This window comes from Ooceraea biroi, chromosome 2 (assembly GCF_003672135.1).
Source record: "Ooceraea biroi isolate clonal line C1 chromosome 2, Obir_v5.4, whole genome shotgun sequence".
In the NCBI taxonomy this organism is placed as follows: domain Eukaryota; kingdom Metazoa; phylum Arthropoda; class Insecta; order Hymenoptera; family Formicidae; genus Ooceraea; species Ooceraea biroi.
In genome coordinates this window covers 1,475,852-1,488,286 of record NC_039507.1, presented here as the reverse complement: position 1 = coordinate 1,488,286, position 12,435 = coordinate 1,475,852, and the positions used below count along the sequence as shown (strand labels likewise).

General features: G+C 43.3%; 1 protein-coding gene across 2 annotated transcripts in view; it reads left to right on the top strand.

The window, feature by feature from the left end:
* Positions 1-12,435, top strand: part of LOC105287957 (epidermal growth factor receptor) — a 141,492-nt gene that overhangs the window by 91,407 nt on the left and 37,650 nt on the right. The window lies entirely within an intron of this gene.

The following is a 12,435-nucleotide window of genomic DNA, read 5'->3' as shown; positions in this document are numbered from 1 at the left end:
AAAGCTCTAACATTGAAGAAAACAAGATAGATCATTATCAACTTTATTTAATGAGAGTTGATTAAAGAAAAACATTCATGTAAATGTCATTTACCTATGGATTGTATAATTAAACTTATATAAATAATATAAATACATTATATTATAAATAAACAAAAACGTAGATTATCTTTTAATATCTTCTTCCCAACATTATTTGAAAAAATATTATTTAATATCACATCTCGATTTCCTTCTTCCAATAGTTATCTCCCCTAGCAAATTCATTCCGTCACTGGCTTCCATCTTGTTGGGAAATAAACAGTTTCAATCAATTCCGTCTAACCGCTCATCAGGTAGCTCTTGGTCTCCAATAAGTAGAATCCATAAACGTTTGACAAACAGCTGCTAAACCTTATTTACTTAGTTCGTACGTGTCTTTACAGACACGGTAGCGGACTTGCACATAGGCAGGACGACAATTGGACGAGCACGTGTCGGTGTGCGTGTTGCGTACGGCCTAACACACATACCTAACACACTGTCGGCGCACAAGTTACGCGCTCCAGCTCGCATCGAGCGTGTCGTCGCCGTCTACACGGTGTCCAGATATGGCAGCCACAACGGACCGCCGTCTATCCTGCCTCGCGCCGAGAGTCCTTGACGCCCACCCCGTGTATACGGTGTCTCGCGATGTGTCCCACGACGCCTTAACACGTCGCGATCCCCCGTCCACCACGCGGACATCCTGCGCGCCCGCGAGCGTTCATTGTACGGGGAAGCCCTCGCGGCGCCTTACATAATTAAGCGACGCCCGGGGCCGAGGCTTTTCACCCTCGGCCAGCCTGTCTCTCAGACCGCGCTGGACCTCATTGTCCGGGTTTCGTCTTCCCAACTTGGAGACGGTAGTCGGTGGGAGCGAAGGTCGTCGGCTCGCTCACACCGGAAGTAACGGGTGCTTCTGCACTCGACCGTATCGATCGATCAGCTGCCCGCGCGATTAGTGCACTTTCCAAGGGTTTGGAATCGGACTGTCGATGAACCTTCCGTAATGCGAAATCTTTGTATATAATCTCTCAATAAATTTATTTACATTGATAAAAATATTGATATTGCACTTGTGTAAAAAAACGCGCATGTTAAACTGCAACTTGCTCGTTTCAATAATAAATTTTAATCATTACTGCGACTAGATTTATGCAATTATCTAATTATTTCTTTAACAGTTAAAAATAGATTGATTTTCTGATAATAATGATTGTCTAATTACAAATTGCTAAAACGGAAAATTGCTGATCGACTTTCCTTACCGTTTAGCCGAACCAAGCCGGGGATCGACAATCGTCCTCAAACGATCAGCGGTTGATGAAGACGGCAACGTGGAATCAGTCCGTCTTAATTAACCGCGTCCAATCGTTCCAACAGGCGCGAAGTTCGATCGATTCCGGGGAAACGTGCGGAATCCGCCGGTTTCTCGAAAGTTGGACGACGTTTGGGAGCCGCAAGTTTCTTGCCGGTCGCTCATACCATCATTGATCGTCTCCGTCTGCACCTTTCTCTCTCTTCCCCCGCCTCTCGTCTTGCTACCTCGTTTCCGCCGCCCCACGTCGCTCGCTATGTTAATGTCATTCTTCCGAAACCCCTCGGCTCCGATTCGAGGTACTAGCCCGGCCAGGTTTTTCGTGTCGGAAAGGATGTCGCGTCTAATTGACGAGTGGCGAACGTATACACTCCGTTGTGGAACGAGCTGGCTGCGTCGGGCGGCGGTGCTGACATATGTCCGAGGTGTCCGAAGCAACGTTCTACCGTGTCTTATTATACGTTGGACACCCCGATATTTCGACGGATCGCGACAAATACTCGGCGGCGATCTGCACATCAGAAAAACTTAGCGACTACACTGCGACTACATCGCCAATCGAAGGGGAGGATACTGAAAGATATGTGGCGCGAAATAGCAGCGAAATTTTTCTTGCATCAGGAGTATTGCTGTAACTTACGGAGTTAAAACAGGTTACACTTAGGATCAGATTTAATTTTATATAAAGTTTGAATTATTTAATAATATAGAAATGTAAAATTTGTGACCAAGCTGGCACTACAATACGACACTGCACAACGTTTCGGCCGTTATCTACGGTCCCTTTTCAAGTGCAATCCTCAACATCGATAAGTCACATTCTATAAAACGAAACCGCATACATAAGTAACAATATTAATTTCAAAGATACATTTAAAAATACCAGGACTCACTTGCAGAACATGACCCATCTAACAATAAATTCACAAAGGAGAGACGCAGAAGCCACGACAAATCAGACTGATAGCCATCTCGAGGCGATACAGATTGAACACGGAAAAAAAACCAGAGGTTTCAAAAGTCAAAAAACATACTATCTATGTGTTTATCACAAAATTGTCATAAACACTAGGCCAGTTCTCGGTGTCCTTCTGTGAGTTGATGGTATATTCATGACGTTTGATAAAAAACATTTCGGCCAACTCGCGCTTTTTAGTATTATTTTCACGGTGCAACACGTCCACACCTGACCTTTCATCTACTGGCGTTTATTGAAGTTATTGAAGTATTTAATAATATACTAAATGTTATTTTTATATCACTTTAAGAACGGAAGCCAGTATTGAAATTTCTGTTCCGTTGGTTCATAATTTATTGATAAAATTATTGTAACCGCGCAATTCTCGCTAATAATAAAATAATAATACAATATTAGCTTTTTAAAGCATTTAAAAATTTTCATATGTCTAGACGATACGAATCTTCATCAACGTCATTGCGAATATAGCACATATATAACTACGTCATGTACTACAAGAACAATTGCACTTAATTGATTTACCGGGAGGAGCGCCAGGATCTCATGAACAAAGAGATTTTTCCTTCGCCATGCGACGCATCGTGGACAGGGAGCTCATTAATGATTGGGAAAAAGGTGCGTTCAAAAGCGACAGGTATACCTTTCGAGACGCTGTCGAGACGTGGGCGAATCCTGCCGTTTATGGTGGCACGAAAGATTCTATTCGTGTGTTCTAATAAGCTCTCACTCGACGTATGAGGCTCACGACCGTTTAGTGCGTGGGTGAGAACCAAAGCGAGAAAGGAAGAGACACGTGGACAGAGAGGGAGGACAAAGTTTACTTTATGTCCTAAAACATGAGTTTTTTTGGTGCATTTTAACATACAAAAAATTAAATAAAAATAAATTGTATTATTCTAATTACTTGATTATTTTTAATGTAAGAGTAAACATAAAATAAAATAAAGTGTAACAGAAAAAGATTGGAAAAGAGAGAGAGAGAGAGAGAGATGTTGTCTATTTTAATATTAAAAATAAATAAAAATAATTCAATATCGGAAAAGAGGATACAAAAAGTTTGGATGCGCAACAAAAGGCAAAGTAAAAAAAAACAGCAAATCGCGAAGGAGGAGTTCTGTTATCGTGACGTCGTACCGTAAGTAGTAGGTGTTCGGCCTTTCAAGTGGGTGTCGCTTCTCCGTGAGGACGAAGAGTACGCTGCAACGGTGACATCATCGACCGCACGGTCAGCTGACTCGACTTAGATGGAGCGAAAGAACGAAGAAAAGTGCGTCGTATAATTGCTACCACCGCCGTCGTCGATCTTATTATTATTATCAGCATTATCCATTAAGAACGACCTCGCCGAGCGGATATCGACCCAGTGGTCGAGAACCCCGACTGGACACGGTCGCCATTGGTTCGCAAACGCGTTGGTGTAAACTAGAGGACGGCTCCACTTACGTAATACCCGCATGCACAACCGTTGACTATATCTGACGAATTTCAAGCACGCGTGGCTACACGACGATCTTTATATCGTTCACGTAAAGTCTTAAAATTTACATATCAGATAGCTCTTTATATGAGTATCACCGCATTTACGTACATATATTCAAAGTCAAAATATTGTTAAAAACTTTGACAAATTCAATTATTTGTCAAAGTATCGATTTAAAACAAATTAGTATTGATTTAAAGCAAATCAATTTTCGTACAGCATTGCTTCTTAACTTAATTCACAATGTCAGTGTGCTTTTTCGTTCCGCAAAGCATTAAAATGGGGGAAAACATGGTGGTTTTTCGTGGTTGCCCTCCGAAAGACCATCCACGGGCGCGTTCTCCACGTCGAGCCGGTGGTACCGGTGGACCTACGGCGAAAGCCGTCGTCGCAAGAAAGCCGAACGGCTACGAAGAATACGGGGCCGATAGTAAATTCAAGTGAGACATTGTGCCTCGATCCCTTCCCCCGTGCCGGTTTCGAACAGGGTGGTCCCACCGCGTGCTGCAACGTCGCATTCCCATCGACCGCATAACGAGCTCTCAAGGTACTGTCTCGCGCGCACTCCTCCGGCTCTGGTCACTCGCTTCTTCGCCTGCCTTGCTCTTTCTCCCCTTCAGCGGCCGCTCCTGGGTGTTCCACGCGTCAGGCGAACTGTATCTTCGCGGGGAGTAATTCCTAAGTCGAATAAATTGCATTTCGTTGACCGGTGCATTCGCACACATGGCTGTTCACTGCCGATTGAATACTTCCGACAACCTAATTAAGAGAGGTTTCAGGTATTATCTTTCTTAATTTCTCTGTTCTTCTTGTCCATGATGAATCCTGGTGATCCAATCGCACCGAATACTCAGTTCAATTGACGCTGATAAATAATTGTCTACCAGTTCATTCACTCTCGTTGTAATTGTCGATATAGTATAATTGAGCAAAGCAATTTGTCCCCAAGACCAACTAATTAAGTAGTCGTATAATTCATGTTTCTGATTATAACATAGAGACACTTAAAAGTATGTTATAAGATAAGCTACGTTGTAGATCATTAAGTGTGTGGTGGAGAAACGGATAGGAAATCACGGTCTTAATGTAGTTCTTAACCCTGGTTGCAGTGCAGAGACTTAAAACTGTAATTTAGAAAGCAGCTGAGGATAAGCGATCGCAGTTAATTAACCAAGCACAGAGGAGGACTTGACTAATTACGACTCGCTGATCGATATTCGCGTAATCGAATGTTTATGTCCGATTTGGTGAATGTTTACGGCGACTCGTAACGCAGCATTATTTCAGAATCTAGAATAGTGACTGACACCGTTGCGTCGCCTTTCGCTCGCGATGAATCAGCCGGCCGAACGCCGGTACGCATGTATGTATTGAATGATCATTAAGAATATTAAATCAAGGTAGCGATGTGAATCAAGAGATTGTTACCGGCGACGTGTTCTCACGCGGATCTCATAGCATTCTTTGAATATCTTAATCACCGGTAATGAAGCAACCAATGCACCGATGTCCGCGACGTCCACAGGTGCTTCTAATGTACCCATACTTGCTATGCCACTATCTAAGCCCATGTTGTTATAATTGCCTGCTTCCTCTACTGCATAAAAGATGAACACCGTAGAGTGATGAACACCGTGATAGACACGACAACGAGTGCCTTTTGTGATCTGCAATATCCAGCTAGTACCTTTTGAATATACATATCTTATACCTTGAAGAAATGGAAATGTTGACGTGCTGAAAAGCTTCAGAAAGAGAGCTTCAGACTCTATCGTCTCTGTCTTGTTCGCTGATTGCGGCAAATCCACTTCTTCTCATCCTGAATCAATCACGCTTTCTAAATCCGTTTTGATAATCGAAATGCCTATACGCGTTTGCACAATGGCACACAAAAAATGCGTAAAACAGCACGAGCTTTCACGATATATAATAAGTGTAATATTTTTACACGGTGGGGTGAGGGAAGCGGAGAAATATCAAAAGTGCGGCCATGCGGCGCGGTAGACGATATTTAACTCATAAATCCGTGGCTACCCTATTGATCGTAATTCACGTACGTCGGCGCGGCGATAGGAGGGTAGGATGGTGAAAAAGCGAGAAACGAAGATTTCGATTCTCATTACAGATACGTCTCGGCGAACGAAACGATCCGCGGCTCGCTGGCTGGAACTTTAATGGAGGCTCGATTATATCCAACGCGGAAAAACGCGCGCGGCCGATCGCCAAGGAGAAAGGGGGATAAGAAGAGGTGGCGATCGATCGATGGCCGCGATCGCCATAAGGCGAGAGAGCCAATCATAATTATTGCACCTGTTAACCCCGGGAGCCGCGCAGTCCGATGTAATCCTAGATAAGCGGCACCGCTCGTGAGAACAGCATGATTTGATTAAAGAAAATAATAAAAGCTGCGAGAATTTCAATGATGTCAGCGTAACTCCTTAGAACGATCCTGATGGAGTTGTTTTTAATGCGGTCACCGCGTAACATCGAAGATCGAACATTCTTGTCTCTTTAATGTCGTGTTCCACGATAAACGATCTACCCTTAGTTGCTCGGTGTGTAAATAGCGTGTAAACAGGAATCAACATCGTGTTGATTTTGTATTATATTTTGCGATCTCAAATAATGCGAACCAGAGTCCTTCAATTCTTCAACCGCAACGATATAAATCGTCGTAATTTTCTGCAAAAGAATAATCCGTTCAACTTTCCCGTTCCAGGTGGCGAAATATTACACATATTTCATCCTGATCGGGATGAGCCGGAAATTGCTTAATTCTGCTGCTCGCAAAGGATATTGCAAGCGACCATTCGTTGCAGCTTCGCGCGTAGCGCTCTCGACGCGACAATGGTCGATTCATTACTTCGCACTCGCGGGCTCCCGGCGGTGAGCAAAAGCGCATAAATCAAGAGGCGGTCTGGAGCGGGTAGTGCAACTGAGCGATGCGCGATAAGAGGTCTCTCTCCGCTCCGTGCTCGCCGCATTCGTCTCAGCGGAAATCGCGTCGCTGTTGAAAGCTGCTTCCGCGGCGCGAGGAGAAGCCGCGCCGTTCTCCGGATCGCGGTTAATCGGATCGACGGCCTTTATTCGGGATACCTGCGATCGCTGCCCTTGTATGGACCCTTTCGGCTGAGTCCGGCGAGCAGGCGATATCATCAATTAGCTCGAGCGAACCACGCGATTGCGATCGTCGCGCTCTTTACGCTGCGTCATCTACTCGAAGAAGAGACTGGGGAAAGAGAGAAAAAAAGAAACACGAAGCGATAGAGATAGATGGATAGAAATTTATTCAATTCTCGTAAACGCTCTGTGAGCAATAAACAAAGCTCATGGGTGTAGAACCAAAAAAGGGCTGCTTTCGTGATGTCCAACCGCGCTATATTATTTCGACATTCGATGTCGTACGTTGAATGGCGCAGTATAACATGACATGGCACGCTTAATATATGCCATATATAATAAACCTAGGTTACCTCTCATCAGATTTGAATATCCTGCCTTAATTGCATCAATTTTCAATGACAGATCCTTTGACGACGTTAGAATTGTACCTTGGACGCGCCCCTTATCTACTTCCTCTCGACAGGGTATATGGACAGTGTCCATATGCAGATCAAAAGAATATTACAGAAATACCCGTATTACGGGAATTAATGTGTCTTGTTAGTCCTTGCAAACGCTCTGCGACACGTTGGAATTAAACGGGTTTATCATCATTGCCAAGTGTAAACCACATTTCGCGAAAAAGTTCATCGGCGCGATAATATCCGGACTTCAGGTTTGCTATAAACGGGTCGTAGAACGATACGTAAATAGGACAGGACAGATCGGGACGCGTCGGGATTCACAAAGCAATTACCCCATTATGCTCCGATGAACCAGTCGAATTACGTTAATTCGACGATATCTCCTTAAGGAAAAAATAGGTAAAAAGTAGATGGAAATAATTGCGTCGCTCTTGCCACGCGTTATCGCGTCTCTTCCTCCTCTCCAGGACGTCCTACTCTGGAAGCAGCTGTTACTGTCCAGAAGCGAAAGGGGCACATTCCGAGGCTGATCTCAATAAAGTAATCGATTTATAGTCGAGTGACGTATCAATGCGCACTCAATTAGTGCCGTGAATACACGCCTGTTATAGGCGACGCGCAGCCATGGACATCGTAAATGAAGGAACGTCACTACATTCTTTTAAATCTTTGAGAGAATAAAAGAAAGTTTACTTAAAAAGTGATAGATTTAACGCTCTTTATATAATAGTATATTATATATATATATATATATATATATATATATATATATATAAGCCAAATACCACTCACTGACTCAGCAACGTACAGCCCGAACCACTGCACCTATCGACTTGAAATTTTAAGGGTATATTCCTACTATCACGTAGGTGCTCACTAAGGGTGGGTTTTCTGAAATTCCACCCCTAACGGGTGAGAAGGGGTAAAATGTGTTTTTATTTAATTCTACACATAATATCGCGGGCGAAGCCCGCGTGACAGGGGATGCTAGTTGTTAATATTATTGATAATATTTATTGCAATTCAGTGATATATTTTACAATAATATTCAATAAATAAAACTATTACACGGAAATCGTAAATTTTAATAAATTTCCAAAAACGATATGACTCAAGTATTTTCTCTTGGCCTCTCAAGAGAATCAAATTCTAACAATACAAATCTGATTGCATCCTCAGAAAGCCTCAGCAACACATGTAACACGAAAGGATAGATGCGCTATTATACAATATCCATAACTTAGCAAGACAAGTCAACTTAATCACGCAGCTTCGCGTATAATTCGCGACGCATTTTTCTGTACTCGCACATTTAACCCGCTTACGGCTGGGATCGTAAGCCGTAATCACCGTACCATAAAAATCCATAAACTATGGCTACTCGCGTGCCTTTTGCAAAATCCAACGGACGCGCAGCAAATATTCCTTAACGTCGCCGTGCCGTTCATTCTGGCGCGCCGTACCGTTCAACCCCATTAGACGATTTAAATCCGCGGGACGCGTGTCGCCCGCCCGTTGATGTTTCTATAACTTCGCGACTTAAGGCCCATACCTGCTGCGATTTCGCTGCATTCGCGAATGTCTGCGCATTCCTCGCTTCCTCGCCAGCGGCATCACCGTAAGCGGATTAGCTTCGCTCGGCGTCGGCTCGATTTCGCGACTTTATCTGGATACGGCTTTTTCTCCTTCTTCTCTTTCTCTCTCTCTTTCTCTCGAATATCCCTCTCCCGAACATCTTCGTCTCCGTCACCAGAGGATTAAGGAGCACTCGATCGTCCCGTCTGGGCGCACGTGGAAATTGGAGAGAGACTTATGAGAGCCAAGTACCTACGCTCGAAATGACACCGAGGAATCAGGGCTGAATTAAGCCTAAAATCGACATATCTTTCCATAATGTCCGGTTTACACTGGAGGATGATCCTATTTGTGGCTCATCCGATGCCTTGTCTATACCGGAGGATGATCCTACTTGTGGCTCATTCGAGAACAGTCGAAAACCATATATTGAAGTTGGTTTTCAATAATTAGAAATTGTTGGGTTGGTATTGTTGGTATGATTGAAAACTAACTTCAATATATGGTTATAAATAATTCATAATTTATTAATAATTTGAATATAAACAATGAACTAATGATAAATTAATGATAAATTAATGATAAATTAATGATGATTGTGATAAAATTTTAATATAATAATTAATCATTTATATGTAAACCCGTTCACGTTATACTATAAATCATGATACGGCGATGAGCGAATCACGAAGAGTTTTTGCGGCGCGTAATTTACCTTGAAGATTAATTATTAATATCGCTCACTGAAGATAGCCGCATGGTGTCAAAAGATACATGATGCACCTGGTGCGCAACGAATAGGATCGATACAGCACGCATCGTATAATTAAAACAAACAAAGGACAATCGGAAGAACGTGTTATTACTGGTGGAAGTCCCGTCGACCTTGCAGCCTGAAGCTCGTACAACTCGCGGATGCATGCGTATAAATTTGTTCTGTTACATGAATCAGTATTGTATGTGATAATCGCAGACAAAGCATTATACAAAGAGAAGTGTGCACCGACACGTAGAAATAAATAGAAATATAAGCTATTTTGTATAAAGATCAACTACATTTTATATTTTTTATTATAAAGAAAATATAACAGTTGCAGAATTTATTATATTATAACAAAGGTAGATCGGGTAAAACACACTACGTTGTATGCGAAGATATCTACGAATCGAGATTTCTCTCGATACCGCAAAGAGAGACGAAGAATCCTCGGGATTTCTACCTGATGTTTGTTCAAGGTCGCTGAGGAAAAGTCAGCGGGATTCCGAGGAATCTCCTCCGTTCCGCCAAGATGAGCGATGAACGTAGCAGTAGGGTTGTTCCTGAACATTTATAAGAGGCTGCTGGCAACACCGTGATAAATCAAACCGAGGACCGGCGCAGCAGCTGGGATGGCGCGGAGAGTGAAGAAGGAGGAGGGGAAGAAGGTGGGCAGGGTTGAACCGGACTCTCGTGGGGTCAGATCAACTTTCGTTGCCGCGCGGAGGAAAGCGAAGGCAGGAGGGTGGGCAGAAGCGACCGTCAAGATCCCAAGATGAATGCTGAGTAGCGGAAAAAAAGGACTCATCTGCATTCCCGACTGTATGAAGGATGCTCCTCGTCGCTCTCGATAATTAACGGTCTTATCGTCGGCAGCGGGATTTGCGCTCGCACGCGCGCACTTCGCGCAACCCGATAATACTTTGCACCAGTGTCTTTTTATTTCAATCGAACGATAAATCAACAAGGATACACCGTGCCTTATCGCCGATCGTTATCACGCAATTCCGGTTCTCGCCGGCAATCACAAGTGCGGTTCTTCTGCTTATCTTCGACCATCTGGTTAAAGAAATTCAACTTGAACTATTCAATCCTAGAAAAAGAAAACGAAGAAAAGAAACATGTCTATGATGAAGACGATTCTGTCATAATAAGACTTTGGCGGGGGAAAAAATTTTGTTTGCGAGAAAGATGTTCAAGGAAACGTGCGCTGACGTAGCCTTCGGTTACGTTGCACAAGGACACGACGTGTTACATTTCGTGACAGCCGCGTTATTATCCCGAGGATGGTAAAAATCCGACGGTTTCATGTCTGTTCGTGATATGTACCTTTACGTGTGGAACTGATTAACCTTCTCCTTCAACAAAGCACAGACTATACTGGCAAAAGTAGATCAGTGATGGTTTCGCACTCATTAAATCGTTCTTCTGATTATGATAATGAAGATGATAATGAAGAAGAAGAAGAAGAAGAAGAGTTTTGTTAATTATAGATAATTTTGCATTGCGCTACTTTAGCATAGAGTTATTGAAGTCTGATTCGATCGCGATTAAGGCGAAGTTATATCGTGAACTGAAGAATGAGTGCAGTACAACTGCGCGGAAACGAAATGGATTTGATGCGCAGATGTCGATAAGGCAACTCGTTTGACCCTGACTCTCGGGATGCATTACTTGAAGTGACTGGCGAACTGCCAGAATGGGGCTATGCTCACGGTAAACGCGTGCGTAATGATGGGTTTCTCACTCGCACATACGGGACGTGGCACGAACCACGGCACCCTTCGATGATGAGGCATCATCTTCGATGAGTCGAAGGCCCTCGCATCAGAGGCCCCAAATTGGTGCCCCTCGCGCGGATAATGATGGGTATCGTGCTGCACCGATAGCTCGAGCCGAAAGATCGGGTTTTGCACGCATACACATTGCTTCGGTCACTCGCAGACATCAAGAAACGATAATGGCAGTAATATATTTTCGAGGACTGATTTGCATATTACACGTATGTGAACAAAAATATTCATAGCGGCGGAATAAAGCGCTTGACACAGAATTCTCAGCGCAGCACAGAAGCGCGAATTTTACGATCGGCAGTAACGAGATGGGCATAACTGGCGGGTAGGTTTAAAAGAGTCGAAATATCTCGGCGGTGAACGAGAATTTGACGTAGGTTTCCTTCTTCATGGCCGGTTGGATCCATTTATGCTTTCGCCACCTGCCCCCTCAGCACGATCCTACCCTTGCGAAGCCCGCGGCCTCGTTTTGGACCCATTGTCCGTGGCGCGTTTCAAGATGCCGCCGGCGGCTTTAATGAGAATTTTAATTACCCAATCCCGCGCTTTCTCGAGACTCGCCGACGAAACGTGGAGCCATCCGAACCATCCGAGAAGCGATTGCTCTTGCGCAAGCAGCATCGAAGTCTCGAGATTGAGCGTTCGTTCCGGTTTTTAGAGCGATTAAAGAATTCGATTACGACATTAGATAACGTAACGCACACGCGTCTTCGAATCTCTTTGACGAAACTGTTATTACATTTATTAATTTCTCGGGAATTACGTACATCACTCATAAAGTATTTTAAGAACTAACAATATAATTAATTAATGGTTCAGATTTAGAATGTAAAACATTTTTGAGATCTTGAAAGTATATTTGTGTGACAAATATCCAACATTTTATCGTAAGATGTAAAAATAATTCATAAAATAAAACAAATTAAACTTTGATACAACTCCAAGACATGTTTTTAAGTTTCTTGCAAGTATCTCAAAAACAACA